The following is a 12042-nucleotide window of genomic DNA, read 5'->3' as shown; positions in this document are numbered from 1 at the left end:
AGGAGAAAAAAAATCAGAGGTGAAGCTGTGGGGCAATAGCATTCTTTTCAGCAAGTAATTTCACCCTGAAGTTATTTGTTCTTGTTCTCAGACCTTTCATCAAGACATGGTTGTTTTTGTTAAGAGAAATCAGCTCAGGAAAGGTTTTATCAGCACAGTTGGATCATCTCATGTCATGGTCTGACCAGTCCTCAACAGTCCTGTAATCTCATCAGTATCCAGTTTGGAGGATGTGCAGAGCTGTCATCATGATTGTTCACAGTGTCCTGAGCACCCCTTCTTCATGGGGTCTGGCTTTGTCCTGCACTAATGATCTGGACAGTACATGTTCCTTTCTCACATGAGCATAAATATTTTCAATAAAGAAGGTCCTTTGCTTTGTAAAGGTGGCTTTGTTTGTGTGCCTAACCCAAACTATTTCTCTTCCCCCACTCCCCACTTCACCTGAGCTGACAAGGAAGAGCAAAGTATCCATAGACTCACAAGGAGTGAGACAGGGGCGTGTTGCCTACAGGCATGTGGGATAGCAGATGTGTGAAACACAATGAAAATGGTCTCCACCCTGCACTGAAAGTCGGCTTAGATACTGCAGCAGCCGTGGCAGCTGTTGAAATGTAGGAAAATACCAACATTAATGGCATTAGTGCAAAGTTGCAGGCAGATGACTGGCCCTGGCCTGAGGTTAAATGGAGAGGTGACTGCCAGGGAGCTGCAGAGAGTGGAGAGGCTAAAAGGGAGGCCAGCCCTCACCCAGGGCTAAGCAAGCAAAACAAGAAACAACAACAAAGAGGGGAAAGGTAGTGTCAGACCTGCCCTGAATGCAGAGGGCCTTAGGGCAGCACTGCCTGGCTAGGATCACTCAGCAAGGCTGTAATTACTGAGCCGGGGCAAAAAATCAGCAACATTGGAGCCTGTGGGGAGGAGCAAGTGGGAAGGAGAAAGAACTGGGGTGGGTTGTTCATATGGCAGAGGGAAATGGGGGCAAAATAGACGAAAAAGCAAAGCATATAGTTGGGGTGGGCATCAGATCGGGTGCAGTCAGGAGTAAATCTTCTGTGCACAGTAAGTCTTCTGTGGCCATAGGGATGGCTTTGCCTTGCCTCTGCAGGCAGGGAGACAGAATGCCACCATCAATACCACCAACCAAGTTCCCTGATGATGTCCCCAGCAGGTATGGCTCCAATTAGCATCTCCATTCATCTGAATGCCAGAAAAGACCTTCCAAGGGATCTCATTTGATTCCACATGCATCCACAGATTCCTCCATACAAAAGGACTGGAGGAAGGAAGAATGTCACAAAGATCCCCCTCCTCCCACCTCCCAGTGAGAGCTGCCACAGGCCCTTCTCCAAGCTGCTGCTGGCCATGTCATTTTGAATTCAAGACAGTACATCTCACGGACCCCACCACAGACTCTGCAGTACACCCAGCATTTGGCTCAAACTAGGAGGTGATCCTTGCTAGGAAGAGCTCTGCCATCTCCAGACAGCAGGGACGTGTGCCACTGGACTTGTCTGTGCATCTTAGTGACAACAGAAGCCACAAAGCCAACATGGGGAAGCTGCCTGAAAAATGAGGGGAAAGCTTTTGCACCAGGAGTGACTCAGAGCTTTGGTATGTTGTGATCTCAAATATTTATTCCAGTGTTCTTCTAAATGTTTTATTTGAAGAAAAATATTGCAACTGGCCCATATTCCACAAAATCTAAATATTTTGCTCTAAGACAGTACTCCCCTCCTCCGCTTGCAGAGGTTTGATTCTTTGCTTGGTTATATGGCTCAAGCTCTGTGCATGACCAGGGCTTCCCCGTACTTCGCTGACTGTTTACACGTGGCTAAAGCCTTAATCCAAGCAGTGCCGTAGCAAAGGGGAGAACAGACTTAGTTAATCCTCAGAAAATAGCTTTTCATTGTACACACTTTTCCACTGAGGAGGAGGAAGATGGGAAGAGTGCACATGGGAAGAAGATGAGACAACGAGGGGCAAAAGCCAAGCCTCCCTGTCCCAACTGTGCTGGCTGTGCAGGGGAAGGGGTACTTGCCAGGAACACGGTACCCTTGCAAGAGAGGCCACGGAGCGGTGGGCAGCAGCCAGTGTGGGCACATGCCTACCTGGGGCTTGTCCCTGAGAGGCCCTCCTTGAGACTTTCCAAAGCTGAACAGCCTGAGGAGGGAGTTGCCTACTTTCTGTTTTGGCAAAGGTATTGCTGGCTTGATAGTTGTGGAGGAGTTTCAGGCACATTGTGTGGTTCCTACTGTGGAAAGCTGTCCTGCACTGCATCCAGGGTTCTGCTGTGAGCTGGTTTCATGGTCCAGAGATCCACAGGCAGAGAAGGGTACAAGCCTGCACTGAGGATGCTGAGGGGCTGGCCCAGCTCTTCCCAAGCCTGTGGCAGAGCTGAGGTCAGGCCGCTGGCCTTTGGCTGTTGGAACAAGCAGGCAGCAGCTCTCAGGCATGCATACAAGCAAAGGACAGCTAAAGGGATGACAGTAACTGTCAGGAGCTGGACATTTGTTGAGCAAACACTTCCCTGAATCAAGAAGAAAGATGCAGGGACTGGAGGACACAGTTCAGGGTTAGGAGCAGCTGTGTGTAGTGTGTTGGTACAACTTCTGTCGAGCATACAGAAGCACACTAGGCTTAGCATCCACCAACCCAGCCTGCTATTGAGCTGGAGCTAATGATGTTTGCATCAGCTGGAGGTCCCTGATGCCACTTAAAGGTCCTGTCCTTCCCTGGGCCACTGGCCTAGGCATGGGCTGTGGTTCTTAAGAGGATCTGGAGTGATGATGTCCTTAATTGCACGTGATAATTGGTTGGACTAGCTGCCTACTTTTTTTGCTTCCAGCAGGACTCATAGTACAGGACAGTTTTTGTTCTGTGGTACCTTCTAAGTGAGCAGCCTGGAAGCACCCATTGTATTTACATGGAGTGGCTGAGAAAGTGTTTATAGCATGAGCATCTTCAGAATTGTGAAGAGTTTTTTGTAACATCAGCTGGGGCCTTTGATCCATTGTAAGGCCTCAGTGAAGGTTTCTGATATTGCTGGGGATGAAAATAACTCGACTGTAAAATATTAGAATGAATTCTGCAAAATCAGAATGAACTGTGACTGCACAACTTTGTGAGTGCTGAGGCCTGAGGCCACGAACTTCAGGGTGACAAAGCTGGGAGTCATGTTATGAAGTTCAATTGAAATTCTAGGGAGTTCTTCTAAGAAGGAGGAGGGAATTGTCCTGCCTGAAGTTAATAGAAGACTGACAACACTGACAACACCCAGGTACACACAAGATACTGAGATTAACAATGACTAGTGAAAACTGCAACGTTGGAGATAAGAGACTGGTCCAGCCAGAGACAGAAAGGAACAAGAAGACTCCAGATTCAAATATTACTACTGGACCAAGCTCTCACAAGAGGGGAACTTGAGTTGTAAGAGTATAATAATGCAGGGATTTCTTCGTTTGGGAGCACTCTCATAAGAGGGGTTCCAGCTTGAGCTCTAGTAAACAGATTCTGTGCTGGAACCCAGACTCCAAACTCTTCTTCACAGCCAGGGAATGAGATTGGGTCCAGCTGCACCCAGACTCCTCTCCTGAAGGAGTTTAGAAAGCAAGGAGGTCCAGTCCAAACCTCACAACTTGTTGGGAGAAGCACTGTTGGCAACTCCTGCAACAGTTGTCCTTCATTGTGCTGCTAGGTTCAGTTTGCCATGTGTGCCTGAGGCCAGGAAATGTCTTAACAGATACTGAGAGAAGAGAAAGAAACTTGTAACAACAACCTGGTGATTTGCAGGATGGCAAAGGCATGTCGATGTGTAAGACTGAAAGGTGGATCAGGAGAAGCTTCACTTTGTGACAGCTACAGTTTGTGTCCTGCATCGCAGCTGCTGGAGTGGGGGCCAGGAGCGAGGCACATTTTGAGTGGCTGGCAGAACATCTTCCCTGAGGGACCAGCCATTGCACAAGGGACCTCCAAATGTGGCCAGAACTTGTGAGAAATGTCAGGTTTTATGAAAGGGTATTGTAAGATTTCTGCATGTGCCATCACACCAATGAGCAGAGAGAAGCAGTTGTGTAGTGGCTGGGGACAGCTGTCAGTCACAGCTTTCTAACTGGGTTCTGCAGTGTGTTTCACTGTCAAACATGGCTGGTGGTCAAGAGGCGTCTGTGGGGGTTTCAAGAGAACAAAACTCAAGAGAGAGCAAACAGCAGCATTCAGAACTATGAATGTGAAATCCCTAGTGGCTTTTACAAGTAGAACTGAAATACACCTGGGAAAAGTGTTGGCCTTGGAAGGTGCTGCGGGGCATCTGATGCTGGAAGGCTGGTGTTGCTGCAGTGATCATCACTCCTCTGCCCAGTGCCACAGAAACTCTTCTCACTCCTTTGCTTTGGATGGAAGAGCAGTATAAAAATTATTTCAAAGTCACCTCTAGTAAGTTCTTTAGAGGAGGTCTATTGTAATGTCTGTTGCAGGTAACAGTCTTTCCTCTCACTGAGGCTCTCAGTACTGGATTTTTGGAAGGTGATGATGGCAGAGATGGGAAGCCAGAGAGCCTGCAGAGCACAACAAACAGGAGGCAGCTGCTCTTCTGTCCCCATCATGTGGTGAAAAAGGGCAGAGAAATGGTCAGAAAAAGGACAGAGAGCCTTTATTCTAAAAGACCGTGAAGAGCCTCTGAGATACAAAATACTAGCTCAAGAGCAGGAAAGACCAGGGATCCAGCCAGCAGTGGGTCTATGCCCCAGCAGCACAGCCAGGCTCAGGGCCACTGGATGCAGCCACACTCAGTGCAGGGGCAGTGAAGAACCTGAGTGGTCAGAGTTTGCAGCTCAGGTTACTGGAGCAGGAGCTCAGCAATCCCTGAAGCACAGGAACTCCTCTTGGTCTGGTGTGCAAAGCTCAGCTGTAACTGAGTCAGCAGGACTACAGCATTAGTTTGTGACCTCCACATGTGCTGGAGCTGCAGATGACCCTCAAATTAGTGAGTGAAGTTAGGACTTAATGACCTCCAGAAAAGGAAAAAGTAAGAAAGCATGTTCTAGAGAGCCAGAGCATTTGCCATGGGTTAGGGACTTGTTTGTACCAGCTTTGCAATGGATAAATGAATCTTCCATCTCCAAACTGAGTTTGAGATGATATACCAAATGCAGAATAGTGTTCCAGCAACCTTTATGAGTGTGGACAGGGGATTTTAATACAACATAGCTCAGCCTGCGCGCAGCAGGCTAGACATAACAACAAGGGTTAAGTGTTCAGTGCAAGATTTGACAGAGTCACAGCTGGGCAGGGAGGACTCCTGACCAGACAACTGTTTGGTTCATTCTTATATAAGCTGTCTAGACCAGACAAGACATGAAGCCAACCCTGGCATAAGGCTATCATTCCATGCACAGCTGGTTTCCAACCTACAGTATTTGTGTTTGAGCTTGTGCAAAACATGGAGGTGAACAGAAGGATGTCAGTAATCAAGCCAGCTATGCATCAGAGAAAAGTTTACAAATTAACTGTAAAAATAGTGGAAAAGAACAGTGACTACAGAGATTTATTATGACTAGGAAAACATTTGATGTTTTGCATACAGAAGATACAGTGTTGCCAAGAAATGTCTCCTCACAGTGAGCCCACAAGACTCAGGTAGTCCAGGAGGATGCAGCACTGAGCTGCAGGAGACGGTGAGGATGGTCCTGGGGAGGAGCAGCACTGAAGAGCTGGTGCACACTCAGAAGTATTTTGCCAAGTTCCCTTACTTCTTTGTGTCTGTCCCAGTGGAGAATCAAGTGAATAGAAGTACAAAATGTGATTGGCAAAGAGCCTGGTCTTGACATACTTCACATGGCCACATGGCCTCTGAAGCAGCCAGAGCTGTCACCAAGAGAGCAGCAGAGGTGGGCTCATCCACTTGGTCCATAAAGATGTGGTGGTCCTGGAGTGAGGGTCAATCATCACCAGATGCTTGGCTGAGGGAAGCTGGAGGATGTGACACACAGCCAAGACTTGTACCAAGTGGCAGCACGTGACCTGCCGGGTACAGCACACCTGGCAGCCCTTTGCCAGCACATGCTGTGTCTCATTAGCAAATACCAGGACTGGTCCCTTACATGTTTTCCATAATGTTACGGCTTCCCTATTTCTTGGAGTGATGTGACACTGGTGTCTGTGATGCCGCTTCCATGCTGCCAGGACCCCACGAGAGGCACAAGGGACCCTGCCTGGGATTCACTCGTGGCCGCAGCCCCACAGGGGCTGTCCAAATGAGCAGGTTTGTTCTCCACTCCCCGGAGGAGAGTGGAGCTGTGGCCCTCATTGGAGCTGCTGCAGCCTGCCTGTGTCAGTGGCTTGTGCAGGACCCCCAGAGTCGACCTGGGCTTGGTGCTGCATCTTTTTCCACACGGGCAATTTTGCTGCTCTGGCTCAGGTGGTCTCTTTGCTTTGGCATGAGGCTGCAGAGAGGACTTGAGGATTCCAGGAGGTTTGGACACCTCTTCTCAGGACTGTTTGGCCTTGCTTGTGGCACAGCAGTGCCACTTTTGTGTCTCTCCTCTAGTCCCAATGACCCTGAGGACCTTCCCCAAACCCATCCCTGCAAGGCATGCTGTTCTCAACACACAGCGTGTCAATGAAGATAGTTTGTAGGGCAGTTTGAAAAAATACAATTCCTTAGCTTCCCCTCAGCACCCTGATGGCCAGAAACCCTAACTGGCAGGCAAGGCCCTTGGAGATGCAAGTGGCTGCTGTAAGGTCTTCTGGGAAGCCCTTGGAAGGGCTGACATGCTTGGGGGATTCTGGAGCCTGTATTTTAGGAATTAGTCACCAGGAGTGGCATCTTCTCTGAGCCCCCATCCTTTTTCCAAACCCTTTGCTTCTTGGCCACAGTATATTTCAGCATTGTGATTTATGGGCTCTAGAGGTATCCCAAAAAGGGAAAAAATAGCTGTGTTCACTCAGTGTGACAAAGAAATTGGAAAGGCAGGAGGGTGGGGGGTGCTGGGGAAGGACAGGTCACCTCTTAGGAATGTCATGCCTGTGGAAATACTGAAGCAGCCATCACACACAGCCAGGGCCTTGTGCAAGCTCCCAGAGCTGAGACTGAGCTGCAGCCCTGCTCTGGTCTGAAAGCATCAAAGTCTTTCTCTCCAGCTCAAAGTGGGGCTTTTAAGGTAGCCAGGAGCTCTGGTCTCCCTGCACCTGGTTCCTACAGCTGCTCTGGGTGCAAGGCTCAGCAGGGTGAGACCCTGTGGGTCAGTCCCACTGTACTTTTGGAGGGTTACCACCCCTCGAAGGAAAGAGGAAAGGCAAACAAATGACATCTGGGGGTCTGACCAGGCTGGAGGAAGAAGCTCTGCAGCCCAGCAGCACTGGCTGTGTAGGGTTGCAGCTCTGCAGCAAGATCAGATGCCGGTGCTGCAGGGAGCGAGCACACACCGAGCTGCAGCAGCCATACAGCCGGGATGGTCACCCCGTGCTCAGTCTGGGCACATGTGTTGCCATGGGTAGATCCATCTGGAAATGCCAATGTACACCAAGGAAAGGAACTGCCCACTCTTCTTTGCAGGCTGGCATCCCTGCCAGCACTGGAGATGCTGACACCAAGGCCCTGCTCAAGCACTGCAGTCCCTGGGGCCCACTGCCAGGGAGTAGGCTGCAGCCTCGGGGCCATGTCCTGAGCTGATGCCAGCTCTGCTCCAGCTTCTGCCTCCAAGCTCCCTCTGCTCCCATCAGACATAGTGTCCTGCCTGTGGCCCTGTCCTGTGCTGCGGGATGTTGTGCCACGCCATGGTCCATCCTTGGTCTCCTACAGTGCTGAGGATTGATGGTGTTTCGCTCTCCTCTCCTTCCTGGGGGCATATGCAAGGTGAGTTTGTGGCCAAGAGGAGCAGGCAGTGTCAGAGACACTGCAGCAGGAGCAGATCCAGGCTTCTATGGTGGATGTGGTGCCACAGGACAGACCCTGGCAGAGATCCACATGGTCCTTCTGGGCGCTTTGCTGGCTCCTTCTGCAAGGCTGGGAATAGGATAGGCTGTGCTTGCTTCACAGGATGCCTGGGAGGCTCTCCATAGGACAAGGGCCAAAGGGAAGAGTCCAGGCAATGGATTCACTCATCTGAGGTTTAACTCCTGCTAGCTGAGGCCATGGTGAGGCAGAAGCTCACTGCCCTGGCACAGCAACAGGATGTGAGCCAGGCCAGGAGTGGTGCAGGCAGGGGGAGTGGGCTGAGCCAGCAAGTGCATGTGCAGTGCAGAGATCTTCCCTCCACAACAGGCTCCTGCGAAGGAGATCAGGAGGGCAGGTAGGTGCCCTGTGCAGGCTGAGCCCTCGGGCACTCACCAGCCATTGCTTCTGTTTGCAAGGTGGCACCAGTGCAGAATCAGGCCACTGGCACAGCGAGCCCTGGCACTGCAGCAGCCACAGCTGCCACACACACCTGCCCTCTGTGGGCAGCAGGAGCAGAGAGAACAGCCTGGAGACAGACAGACAAACCTGCACATTCTCTTCCTTGTGTGCGGGTGCAGAGATACAGCAGAGATCCATCCCTGGAGATGCACACTTAGGGCAAATTGCTTCTGGCTCATCAAGCAGCAGTGCACAGCTATGTCCCAGCCAGGTTAGCAACTGGAGCCCTCTGTGTCCACCACAGCATTGCTCCTCTTCAGGCAGCGTGGCATACAGAAGTGAGACCTTTCTTGTCACACAGCTCCTTCCCAGCCCTGGTGATGCAGCACTCCCAGAGCAGGCAGGAGGCTGCCTGAATCCCATGCCAAGAGCAGGATATGAGGAATCCATCACACCTGATCCTGCCCTGGCTCTCAGCAGGACATGAGTCATGCCTGAGAAATGGGGACGTGTGTAGGCACGAGTGCCCTGTCCTAAGCAAATAGCACCAGTTGACCAGACCTGTGCAGGCAGATGGTCCCTATGGCTGTTCTGAGCTCAGCAGAGCCACTGTGCCCTTCTCCCACTGCTTCACAGACACACTCCCATGTATTCCCTCTGGCCACCCTTTGTCTTGCCCAGCCTCCATCCACAGCCCAGGGGGAGAGCTGGGGGGCTGCCCTTCACCCATCCTTTGTCCTGCCATCTCTCTGTGGGGTGCACCCACCTCTTTGTCCTGCCACTTCTTGAGGCAGTGGGGATGATGAAGGAGATCTACATCCAGCCCTGGGTCCTGCTGCTCTGGCCTGTCTTCATGCCAGTGTTAGCACTAACCCAGCTAGGTGGTCCCAGGGACCTACTGTCTGGGAAGATCTTGGCACATCCTCACATCCAAGGGAGGAGGGAAAGGAGAAAAAGGAGGAGGAGGCACAAGGGGCCCATCTGCTCCCACAGCCTCAGTCAGTCAGGGGAGCTTCTTCCCTGCTCAGGAGCTGGGCACCACGAGGGCCCTGTGCTGTGGGGTGCCCTGGGAAGTGGGTCTGAGAGCCCCGAAACTCACCCAGCATGACATCATTGTTGATGACAGCAGGGTGCTGTGTGGGAACTGCCCTGGTGTGGGCACGCACAGGAGTGGCAGCGTCAGGCTACACACGTGCTTGCCATGGGCAAACAGCACAGAGTAGTGAAGCCAGGAGTTATCCTCCTCACCCTCCTCCCTGAGCTTGTCTGGCTGCTTGTGTCAGCCAGGGGTGGGTGTGTGGCCCAGGCACTCACCCAGGGTCCCAGGTCCCCTCTCCCTGGCTTCTTCTGGAAAGTGGAGGGACCAGGCTGGGAAAGCTTTCCCCTGCTGATGGAGCAGATGGGAGGGAGGAGAGAGGGGTCCCAGGATCCTGAAGTCAGGCAGGTGTCACAGCCCAGGGTCAGACCAGTCCGAGGCCGGCACAACAAAATTTCATCACTGCTGTTTACATTCAGCATCTACAGAGGGAACTCAAATGACTTCTGACCATCCCCTGGCTGGGGGAGCCCCCAGGGACCAGCTCCCCTGTACTCACGCAGACCCTTGCTCCCTGGCGCAGGTTTGTCACATCTGGGCAACCTGCCAGTCCAAATTGGCACGTGGCAGCCGCCCTGTGACTTCTGCAGGCGACTGAGATCACACCCTCAGCTGCCCGCGTGCCCATGCGCTGGGCAGCAGCCCACAGCCCTTCCTGCTCTGCCTAGGGCCAGGCCTGGAGCTGCTGTCCCTGTGCTCCCCGAGGGGTTTGTAAATCTCCCCTGGCTCTGCTGCCATGGGAATAAGGAGGTGTGCTTTTCGGAGGCTGTGCTGGCTGACGCTCCCCATCCACGCAGCAGGGCTGTGGGCTCACTGCTTTGTGGTGGCTCTGTGGGGATATGGCTGGGTCATTACCTGGGGTGAATGAAGAGAGATGCAGACCTGTGGGAGCAGAGGCAGGCTATGTGTGCTGGGAACTGTGCATCCAAGGCTGCTTCATCAGCACAGCTCAGCATGCTTTTGCAGCTGGGTGCAGGAAGTCCAGCATGGATGCTGCCAGCCATGCACCAGCGTGCAGTGCTGCTGCCCCAGTGCTGCTGCTGGCAGAGGGGCTGGAGAACATTCCAGTTGCACCTTCATCAGCTCAAAGTTGCCAGTGGGGTCACCTACACACCCAAAGGCAGGAGAGCTGCTGCCAGCTGTGCTGTTCCATGGCTCAGAGCTGGGTGCATGTCCAATGCCTGCTTCCAGGCACAGCCTCAGCTGAGGGGCTGTGTAATGAGCAGAGCTGCAGGTGGTGGAGACCCCTGTGTGTGCCAGCCCAGCAACACAGAGCTCATCCAGCAAAGATCATGTCGCTTCTGAGGCTGGCAGAGGGATAGGTAGGATCTGTTGGGTGGCATGGTGCTTGAAGGAGTTGGCTTTAGCACAGTTGCTTGGAAAGGAGTTATCATGCTCCAGCGGAACCTGGTGCTGCTGAAGGCTGGAGAACAGAGAGCTGCCAAGGGGAGCAGGGAGCAGAGGGCTCTGGGATGCCAGCCCAGCTGGAGACCTACACTCTCAAACTGGCCTGGAGCAAGACAACTGAATAAACAGTATTCCCAGACTGGAAAGTGCTGGGCCCTTCCAGTGGTGGCCCTCCACTACATCCCATTTTTCTGGCTTGTAACGGTGGGTCTTCCCCTGTGGCAGACTGCAGTCCTGCTCCATTCCACACACCTCCCCAGAGACCTGGAAACTCCCAGAGAAGCAACGAACTGGATCTCAGGGAGCTGTTCTGGAGAAGCCCTTTGTTTTCTGGGCTGCTGGGGGGGGCTGGGAAGAGGCAGGGGGGCAGCATCTCTCCCTCTCCAAGGAGATGGAAGCAGCTGCCTGGGCTGCAGAGCCTGCAGCACCTCTGGCCAATTGCAAGAGGGGTTGGTCCTCTCCATGGGGTACTTCTGGCCTTTGCCATGAAACAAGCTTGAGCCCCATCAAACCTGTCACGTGCTGGGCAGGGCTGCAGCTTTGCAGCTTTTGGGGTCTCCATGGGATCCTCCTTCTGCCCCAGCCCCAGGTTTGGTCATCCTTCTGGCACTGTGCCATCTGGGATGGGAGCCTGGAGGAATATGTACCCTCTTAACCCCTTGTATCCCCCATTGCTCCCACTCCTGCCTGGGAGAGGGAGCCCACTGCGAGCAGCACAGCAGTGCTAATACCCTGTCCTGGGAAGGAAGAAGTTGGATTGAGAGGTATGAGCCAAACCAGAGTCCTGTAGGACAGTGTAAGGGTAGGAAGGAGCTGAGGACAGCACAGGTGAGTGAGCGCTGAGACTGTGTGGGGCAACACACCCCTGTCCCTACGACGCCCTTACGGGGTGGGGGGCTCTGGTCGTGCTCTAGGGATTAGTCTTGTGGAGGTGTCGGGAAGAGCCTTAAGGCAGCCTCAGCGTGTGCAGGGCGTGATCCCCCACAGATGCGGTGGGGAGCGGGTCCGTGCGGGACGTGCCGGGCGCCTCTGCATCCCGCACCCTGCAAGCGGGAGTCGCAGCAGCTTCTGCGGGCGGGAGCAGCCGCCGCTGCGGGCTGGGCCAGGTGCGAGGGAGTCCCTGTGTGGGCTCGGCCGCGCTGAGCGATCGCTGAGCGGCGGGGGGATCGCGGCCAGGACCGGGGGGATAGCGGCCGGGACC

Source organism: Colius striatus, chromosome 17, assembly GCF_028858725.1.
Source record: "Colius striatus isolate bColStr4 chromosome 17, bColStr4.1.hap1, whole genome shotgun sequence".
In the NCBI taxonomy this organism is placed as follows: Eukaryota; Metazoa; Chordata; class Aves; order Coliiformes; family Coliidae; genus Colius; species Colius striatus.
Note: the sequence above shows the minus strand (reverse complement) of the source record.